This window comes from Tiliqua scincoides, chromosome 1, assembly GCF_035046505.1.
Source record: "Tiliqua scincoides isolate rTilSci1 chromosome 1, rTilSci1.hap2, whole genome shotgun sequence".
Classification (NCBI taxonomy): domain Eukaryota; kingdom Metazoa; phylum Chordata; class Lepidosauria; order Squamata; family Scincidae; genus Tiliqua; species Tiliqua scincoides.
Window position 1 is genome coordinate 25,676,625 of NC_089821.1, and position 10,728 is coordinate 25,687,352.

Consider the following 10,728-nt stretch of genomic DNA (forward strand, 5'->3'; position numbering starts at 1 on the left):
CCAGAACCACCATTCAGAGCGCGATACCATAGTCTTTCGAGACTGAAGGTTGCCAACACACACCAGAGGAGTGGCCAAACCACAGCTTGCAAGACCCATGTGGCTCTTTGACACATGATGTACGATTCATGGAAATATGTTGGCTGAGCTCCTTTCTGCATCATAATTAATAAAAAAGGAAAATAAGAAACTTTCAATCTTTATAATTATTTACTGGGTGTGAACTGAGAGTTCATTGGATTAAAGCATAAGTTTAATCTTCATGGTGAGTAAATATACTTAAGAATTTAAATACTTCTTAAATATTGTGGATCTCAGACATTTGAAGTCTATTGCATGTGGTTCTTACATTAAGCAAGTTTGGCCACCCCTGCTATAGTATATTTCTATATTAGTGCATAGGTTGGGAGAAATTTCTTTTCAATAACCTCCCACTTGAATGTGATGGGTAAAGAGAAATCTGCTGAAAACTGGAGATGGGAGGCATTTGGAGATCAGGTTCTCTCGGCAGCCTTCCCCCTTGTATCCAGGATTGCTTAGATGGCACAGGGTGATGGACATATTCCAAACAAAAGTGGCATTTGAGCAACGTTATAACTTATATAGTATCTAAGACAGAGTTGTCAAACATAAGGCCCACAGGCTGAATGCATCCCCTGGAAACAATTTATATGACCCCAGTTATAACTGAGCTCTTCCAGCGTGATAATTGGGCTCTCTCATATCTTGAAAATATGAACAAGATTTGCACATTTTCTCTTCTGCCACTTGCAGCTAATGAGTTTCTAAGTGGGAACGAAGTGCTTATTTCTGGCCATCATCTGCTTCATGATGTCACTCTCTGCTTAATGATGTCACTTCTGGCCCTTAGCAGGCACAACGAATGCTAACTTAGGCCCTCTGCATGAAATGTGTCTGACATCTCTGATATAAGATAAAGAACTGTACTTTTAAGAAGGGGGGGCCTGTTTGACGCCTATAGTGGTATAAACTGAGTACTGAATTTGCATTCTTATACATAGAGCAGGGGTGCCCAAATCCTGGCCCGGGGGCCACTTGCAGCCCTTGAGGACTCCCAATCTGGCCCGCGGGGAGCCCCCAGTCTCCAATGACTCTCTGGTCCTCCAAAGACTTGCTGGAGCCCATGCTGGCCCAACGCAACTGCTCTCAGCATGAAGGCAACTGTTTGAATTCTCACGTGAGCTGTGAGACAAGGGCTGCTTGATGTTTGACATCTGTGATACAGTAGCAGCAGCGAAGGAAACACCGGCCTTGCTTTGTGCAAGGTCTTTTATAGGAGCTATTGCAAGACCTTCATTCATTCATATAAGTTCCATCTCTAATATATTCATGTATGTAAATTTATTCAAATTTTTTCCCTGGCCCCCACTACAGTGGCCCTCCTGCCAAAAAGTTTGGACAGCCCTGACATAGAGCTATACTTTTTTTTTCTTTTTTAAGAGAAAGAAAACGTTGCCCATTATGTAATGTTGCCCATTACATTATGTAATGTGTCAAAATGTAACCAAAAAAAAGAGATTCTTCCTTGTCCCTGGGTCAGATTTTTCATATGGCTGGTTTACCATCAAAACACACCTGGAAAGATGTGGGATGCAAACAATTCCTCCACCATTCAGTTTACGCTTCATTCCAAACAAAGCAATACCAGCATCAGCTGCAAGAGTGGCTGTTTATATTGGAGTATGCTTCTTTTCATGACCATCTCATCCATTTTATGGATGTTAGAAGAGAATCTGGCAACAAACCACATGGACATCACCCAGCCTCTCCAGGCTTTCCCCAGCCCCATACACCTCCACATTGCTGCTTTGCAATGACACATTTGTAGGTCAGGCATTTGTGGCAGGGAATGGGGAGAAGGGGGGGGGGAAATGTCCAGCAAAAAAAGCCCTGGGAAATGAGATATATCATGTAGACCAGGGGTGCTCAATAGGTGGATCGCGACCTACCGGTAGATCGCGAGGCAAAATGAGTAGATCGCGGAGTGCCGATCCCCCCTTCAGGTGCCTCTGGGAGGAAACGCCGGGAGTAAGGCCCATTGTACTCAGTGGGGCTTACTCCCAGGTAAGTGTGGCTAGGATTGCAGCCTCACAGCCTAATCCTAGGCATGTCTACTCAGGAGTAAGTCCTGTTATACTCAGTGGGGCTCAAGGTACACCAACATACATTGTACACATAAATGTTATATGTTATGATGGCGCGAACATTGTAAAAAAAACTCTGGTAGATCTCCAGGCCTTGCTGGGTTTCAAAGTAGCTCTCGAGCCAAAAAAGTGTGAGCACCCCTGATGTAGACCTTTTGTTGCTGATCTCATTGCTAACAAATACAGTGTCTGTATAAACATAGAATTACTGCGTTGGCTTTAGAATAAAGGAGAAATACAAATGCATATGTGTGCACACAGACAGAAGCATGTTACTAGTGAAAGTTTAATTTGGGGAGGATACAAATTATCTCCCAACTCAGCCCGATTTCTCTGAAAGCTGTGGATGCTGGCTATCTCCAAAAATCACATTCAACCTCCCCAAAATCAATGGCCCCTAGAGTGTAAGTGCAAGAGTAGGGCAGAAATTGAAGGATTATACTAATAGGGAGATAACACTGTTAGCTGAGCTACAGGAGGAGAAATGTAGTAATGTAGTGCCATATGCAATGGAGAGAGCCATTTGCCGCTCTAATTTTATGCTCTGCATACCAAGTATTTCCTTAAATTGTAAGCATAACGTATTATGCCACATATTTATTGAAAGCAATAGATTTTACAAAGCCCAACAACTAATTAAATATTCACTAAATAAGGATATTTACTATTTAATAATAGTTACTAAAGTAGCGCGTTAATAAAAAAAAGAACTGTTGTTTTGCTAATACTTACCCTGCGCCGTTAGATAACGTACCGCCATTGGGGGCACCAAAAATGCTTTCCTGTGATTTAATGGCAAGGAAAGGAAAAAGATCCTCATTGTGTCTGTAAGGTGCCGGCTCTTTTTATTATTATTATTAATTTATTTCTCAAGATGCTAATTTGAACACTGGTTGAAGTTTATTGAAACACACTTAATAAATAAAGTGAGATTTACTTTTCTGGGCTTAATAGGTTTGGGACGTTCTAGTCAATATTTATTCACTCCCTCCAAATACCACATACTCTAACCATGGTATTGCAATTTTTAAGATAAAACGTCCTTTTAGCGGCTTTGCTTTTCTCTGTAATTAGATGCAGCAATCAAAATTAGCTTTTATTATCACGCTTGCTCCCTATCAGCAAACAGCAGTTATTCCAGAGAACCCCCATGCCCATTTCATTAAAGATAAAGACCATCAGGAAAAGTCTTCAGCTAAACAAAACCAGCTATCCTGCAGGTATTGAGGAGTCAGGAAAGGTGCTACCTTCACCCTTTTCCTTCCAATGATGACACACTGAGAAATGAGCCAGTGCTAATGATTCACTAATGAAACAGATGCTGAACATAGTTCACTGCTTTCATGCATGGCTAACCCTCTGGCAATCTGGCATCCTAGGAGACTCCTGGCTTCAGTAAGCTGCCAAACAGGCCTTTGCTGTAACACAGAGAGTCACCTGCCATCACTTTTGCCTGTGTGCCACACTTATTACAAATTGCACCACTGTGGTTTCTAGACTGGAGGTTGGATGGTGCCAACTGACTGGCCCTTCAAATTGCATGAGATACATGTTTGTGTTCATCCTGCTGGTCTAGAGGGTTGAGCCTCCATTTGCCTGAAGATAACATCCAAAGATCGCCAGTTTGAGGCTACCGGCACCCGGGCGACCTTGAAGCAGCTGCCAACTTGAGCCGAGTTATTCCATCTGCTCTGAGCGTGGGAGGATGGAGGCCAGAATGTGCAACCAGATCAAGAAAGAAACATCTGAATGTTGTGGTTCCTTGAAAGATAAAAACCTTCTTTCAAATTGTAAAAATCCCTAAGGGGATTTACATTTGCCTGCCTATGTAAACTGCCTTGAATAAAGTCCAAGGAGATATCTGAGGACCAAGAAAGGCAGTATAGAAATACCTGTATTATTATTATTATTATTATTATTATTATTATTATTATTATTCCCAGGTCCTCCGAGTTGCTCGCAGCAAAGTCCAGCAGACTGCCAGGAGATGTGCTAACGACTACTGGCTCCAGCTCTGTTCGAGATACAGATAGCAGCTGACACGGGCAACATCAAGGGGATGTATGATGGTATCAAGCAGGCCCTAGGTCCAACACAGAAGAAAATTGCCCCTCTGAAGTCTGCCACAGGTGAGGTCATCCAGGATTGGGCGCAGCAGATGGAACGCTGGGTGCAGCACTACTCTGAGCTATATTCCAGAGAAAATGTAGTCACCGAAGAAGCGCTGAACAACATTGAGTGCCTGCCTTTGCTGGAGGAGCTTGACAGTGAACCAACCCTAGAAGAACTTCACGTGGCCCTGGACTCCCTTGCCTTTGGCAAGGCACCTGGAAAAGACAGCATCCCTGCTGAAGTCCTAAAGTGCTGCAAAGAGATCATCACTACTGAGCTGCATGAAATCCTCTGTCTCTGCTGGAGAGAAGGTGAAGTACCTCAAGACATGAGGGATGCAAACATCATCACGCTGTCAAAGGTGACAGGGGTGACTGCAACAACTACCGTGGCATCTCTCTCCTTAGCGTTGTAGGAAAGTTGTTTGCCCGAGTTGCACTAAAGAGGCTCCAGGTACTTGCAGAGAGCGTATATCCAGAATCACAGTGCGGATTCCGAGCCAGCAGGTCCACCACTGATATGGTATTCTCCCTTAAATAACTGCAGGAGACATGCAGGGAACAACAACAGCCACTCTTTATAGCCTTCATAGATCTCATGAAGGCTTTCAACCTGGTCAGCAGGGACGGCCTCTTCAAGATTCTCCCCAAGATCGGATGTCCACCCAGGCTCCTCAGCATCATCAGATCCTTCCAGAAGGACATGAAGGACACTGTTGTCTTCGATGGCTCCACATCAGACCCCTTTGACATCCGAAGCGGCGTGAAGCAGGGCTGTGTTCTTGCACCAACCTTGTTTGGGATTTTCTTCGCTGTCCTGTTGAAGCAGGCCTTTGGAACTGCAACAGAAGGCATCTATCTCCGGACCAGATCAGACGGAAAGCTCTTCAACCTCTCCAGACTGAGAGCAAAGTCCAAAGTCCAGCTGAAATGTCTGCGTGACTTCCTCTTTGCCGACGATGCAGCTGTCACTACCCACTCTGCCAAAGATCTCCAGCAGCTCATGGATCGTTTTAGCAAGGCCTGCCAAGATTTTGGACTGACGATCAGCCTAAAGAAAACACAGGTCATGGTTCAGGATGTGGACTCACCTCCCTGCATTACAATCTCTGCACATGAACTGGAGGTTGTCCATGACTTTGTGTACCTTGGCTCAACGATCTCCGACACTCTTTCTCTCGATACCGAGCTAAACAAACGCATCGGTAAAGCAGCTACCACGTTTTCCAGACTCACAAAGAGAGTCTGGTCCAACAAGAAGCTGACGGAACATACCAAGATCCAGGTCTACAGAGCTTGCGTCCTGAGTACACTTCTGTACTGCAGCGAGTCATGGACTCTCCGCTCACAATAGGAGAGGAAACTGAATGCTTTCCAGATGCGCTGCCTCCGGCGCATTCTCGGCATCACCTGGCAGGACAAAGTTCCAAACAACACAGTCCTGGAACGTGCTGGAATCCCTAGCATGTATGCACTGCTGAAACAGAGACGCCTGCGTTGGCTCGGTCATGTCGTGAGAATGGATGATGGCCGGAACCCAAAGGATCTCCTCTATGGAGAATTCGTGCAAGGAAAGCGCCCTACAGGTAGACCACAGCTGCGATACAAGGACATCTGCAAGAGGAATCTGAAGGCCTTGGGGATGGACCTCAACAAGTGGGAAACCCTGGCCTCTGAGCGGTCCGCTTGGAGGCAGGCTGTGCAGCATGGCCTTTCCCAGTTTGAAGAGACACTTTGCCAGCAGTCTGAGGCTAAGAGGCAAAGAAGAAAGGCCCATAGCCAGGGAGACAGACCAGGGACAGACTGCACTTGCTCCCAGTGTGGAAGGGATTGTCACTCCCGGATTGGCCTTTTCAGCCACACTAGACACTGTGCCAGAACCACCTTTCAGAGCGCAATACCCTAGTCTTTCGAGACTGAAGGTTGCCAATACAATACAATATTATTCCCAGTCCCCACCACATATATGTGTGGTGGACAGAGTGTCCAAACAGCCCCAACCTAAATACTACTTTAAATACCACATAATTATGTGGAAGAATGACAGTGTGCCATGTGTGGGTGCATATGCTCCTCTCTCCATGTGATTAGCTGGCAGAAGCTGCCCCAGGAAAGCACTGGGGCAACCATTCTAAAGATGACTGTATAGAAAACAGGCAGATATTCAGTGAAATTCAGTTTCTTGGGGTTCATAAACAAATTATATGAACTAATGGCCTTCACTATAATACCAGCATGTAGGAACGCCCAGGTAACTTACTTTCTCTACTAAGACCAGAGTACTGACTCGTCCTTCAGACTTACCTGAACCATGGTCAGTTCTCATGTTACTACAACAATTAGGGTCACTTCCTATTTTCATTCACAAAGGGAGCTCACAAGTCATTTCTGCCCAGCCCACAGGTGTACACATTTTATCCCTGTTGCGTACATGCAACTTTGGGCAGAAATGGCTTAAGAAAAGCAAGATGAAAGAGTTTCAAATCATGTTCACTGGTAAATAATACACATACAGGAAGCCATTTCTCAGAACGTAATGTCTGACTCACAAGGCAAATTTCACAGCCTGCTCACATTTTATTTAGGACGCTGACCTGGTTCAAATGTTTAGCATGGTGTGAACAAGCCTAAGAGAGCTGAACACTCCCTCTTTTCCTCTCCTTCTCTCATGAGTGCTTCAGGAGGACAGTGGAAACTTTTGTTTTTACCTGGAGAACAAACTGTAGTTCTCCTTAAGTTACGTACTTGGGAGTACTGCCATCTGTTATCTACCTATGTTAGAACAAGCTAGGATATCTGCAGTTTTTCTCTGTAAACCGCTTTGTGAACTTTTAGTTGAAAAGTGGTATATAAATACTGCTAATAATAATAATATCAAACCAAATTCTACACCAGCGTTTCTCAACATTTGTCCCCTGCTGTACCACTTTATATGGTTCACCTACTGGAACTGCCACTGGAAGTAACTAGCAATGATGTCATCACTAGTTATTTTGAGATTGAAAGGCCAGATGCAACGCAACAAGCACTAGTAAGAGGCTGAGGGCAGACAAGAGAGCTTTGATGAGCATACAAAAAGCACACGCTGGAGCTCTGCCCTCTGAGTTGAGCCTCCTACTGCTGCTTGTCACTTTGCATTGCTGGTCTTGCTGCCAGGCAGTGGAAGTCTGGGGGTCCCGCATGTACCATTGGACACCACCTTTACTACTGGTGGTATGAGTACCACTGCTTGAGAAACACGGATCTACACCATTTCTGTCTTTTATCCCAACATACTTTACGTGGCTGTGAAGATGAAATGGGATCACCAAAAATATATAAAACAGCAAAGGAGTTGAGGAATGGTCAGCTATAAAGTAGAATGATCAAAAATCTGATTGTCAGAACGTATCTGCCTCCTCTTTCCTGGCAATCCTTCTTCCACACCTGTTTCTGAAACTGGGAGACTGTTACAAGGCGACAAGTGTTTGGGGTAGGAGAATATTTCCCAGCAATAGGGTTGATGGTCCTTGTCCTGATCAAGACACATAAAGTTGACTTGTTGGGGCAATGAACCCATCAGTGTAGCACAATACAGAGAACACTGTCATAGTTGCCTGGGCAATAAAGGGACGTCAGAGCTAGGCCAGGTTGGGCACGGGCTGAGGTTCCACACTCTTGAAAGGCCCAAACTCATGAGGCCAACCCGAACCCTGATGCTGAGTGCAGTATCCACAAGCTGGCAGGATGTGCATGGGCCCAAGTACAGGTCTTTGCCCAGGACCCACAGCAACCTGGCTCTATGAGGCAAAATCACATGTGATGCTGTGACACCACTATGAGCCCAATCCTGAGCTTTTCATGCTGGCTTACCACCAGCGCGCACTGTCACAAACGTGCTGTAAGGCACTTTTGCGGGGCTCAGCACCAGTCCAGCATTGGAGTGAGCCCAGCACAAGCATGTGCTAGTCTAGTGCCAGTGGAAAGCTGGTGCTCTGCCACTTGGTGGTCACCCGAACCGCCAGGTGGCAGAGAGGTAGGTGGGGGTGTGAGGAGGGAGTTCCAGGGTGGGGGAAGGTTGGGGGAGGGCAGAGAGAGAGTGGGAAGGAGGTGTGCTGGGGGAGGGAGTGGGGCAGGGGGAGGGAGTAGGGCAGGAGGAGGGTGGGACCTCCCATGTCAAGCCACGTGGCCTGACACAGAATTCTGATTCTGTGGCAACTCCACAGCTGCTAAAAGATTGAGTAGCCCCATTGTGGGCCTACTTTCCTTACCCAGGAGTAGGGGAAGAATGACCCCTTCCCCTAAGGAGCTGCCAGCGGCTTCCTGGTTGCATATAGGATGCAGCGGCAGCTATTTTTGGTACTGCAGCAGCCCCGTGCTCTGGGCAGCTCAGGATTGGGCTACCCATTCACTACAATATCTTAGATTGGCTGGGATCACATACTGCAGACATCCTTTAAAGCAGAAATAATGACAGCAAAGCAGTTGATTAAAAAAATAGCATATACAGCATGAAAAATTGCATAAAAGAGTAGAAGGCAAGTTTTGTGGCATCCTCTCAAACAGCAACTTTTGCATTAAAAGATAAACCTCAAGAAAATGTTGAGAAACTTCATACAAATGTGATGTACATGTAACATCTCGTCTCTTTCTTACACACACACACACACACACGGAGTGAGATAAATAGGACCAGATGACTCACTGTAAATATGAAAATAATGGAAAAATGAAGACTCTTTGGATGCAGGCACCATTTGAACATATCTTCTTCAATTCAGCATGGAGGAAAGGCATACACAGATTAAACAGTAACTATCCAGCCTGACCCATTTTGAACAAATGAAACTGCCAATGTTCTCATTCTCAGAAGAAAGAAAGAAAAAAATCAGCACAGGGAATGTTTCCAGGATAGCAGAAATAGTGGCTCTGCAGTCTAAATACTTCAGATGGACTCTGTTCAGCCTCCACACCCCTTTCTCTCAATCACACTAGGAAACCAAAGGGAGAGGTGGCAGGCTAATCATTCCCAGCCATTGGTAAATAAAGACTGCTTCAATTCCTTCCAAAAGGCGATACTGTGAAGGAGGCAGAGGATGAGAAGATCTGCTGCTGTAAACAAATGGCTACAATTTCAGAAAGCATGAAAGTGAGTTTGGTATAGAAGCCAAGTAGAATAAATATCCTTCCCATACTGGAAATATCAAGAACAGAATAAATAAGGTTATCTTTCCAAGAAACCTGGGGATGATATGGTGAGGCATCTCCTTAACACTTCATCTATGTGTCTGGAAACAAACTAGCTCAGCACGATACTGTTATTTCAACCCACAGTCTTTCACAGATTCAGTCTAACTCCGTTTCATTTACAGTTGCAATGACCTTGAGAGACAGGAAAAAGAAGAACATTACTTTCTGCATTTCCTCCTGTTATTTAGAGATGGAGGGAAGAAGGCTGCCTCCGTACACCTGGCCAAAGCCACAAGGCTCTAGACCCAGGTCATGCTCAAATCCTTTCAAACCCCTTTGCTAAATTATACGGTCACATTACAAAATTTATGGCTACTTGAGCTGAGCACGAAACGCGTGTTTTCCTCTACTTTAAATCAACACTTGCCTATTGCTGAAGTGTATTACTGCCAGCAGTTTAATGGACTTAAAGTGCCAAGCTATTGATGGCTGTGAAATGGAAACTATTTATCCTGTAAATACTGTAGCAGCTAATAAAGCTCACCTCATTCTCACCTGTTTCCTAAAATCCAGTATTTGGAAAAGGCTGAATTTCTTTTTCATGGATTGGTTTGCAACAGAAGAGAAACTACCACCCAATCAGGATCCAGGCAGAAGTACCTGGATCCGTCGTGCTTGATGACATCACCAGCAAGGACAATCAGGCTGCCAGCGAAGTCACTGGTGACTGCACAAGCTTGTCGGTAACAAAGACACCATCCGTTGGTGACATGTGAAGCAGCAGTGGCGGCAGATGGTGGGAGGGATGGGGCTGTTTCTGTGCAGGGAGCGGATGGAAGGGGACAGTATTAGCAGCACTTGCACATAGTCATATCCTATCCTCACAATGATGATGATGATGATGAAGAATATATACCACTTTTCAACAAAAAGTTCACGAAGTGGTTTACAGACAAAAATCAAACAATTTACTCTCCTTGCTTCTGCTGGGGCAGAACTGAGGGGACCAATAGGGAAAGTGGAGGCTTTCCACAGGGTAAGGAAATGAAAGGTAACTTACCCTAAGGAGTTCTCTGCAACTGATTGCTGCCCCAGGGCTGCTGAAAGCTAGCATTGGACCTGGGGAAAGATGCCTGATTAGGCCTCCTCCCTAAATGCATTGGGGTAACAGAAATGCACTGAAAGTGGATTAAAACTTTGTTCAGGTATGTTCAGTTGTCAGAAGTCCAATTCATGATTGCTTCCTCTCCCCCACCCCAATATACTTCCACCTTTGTATCATA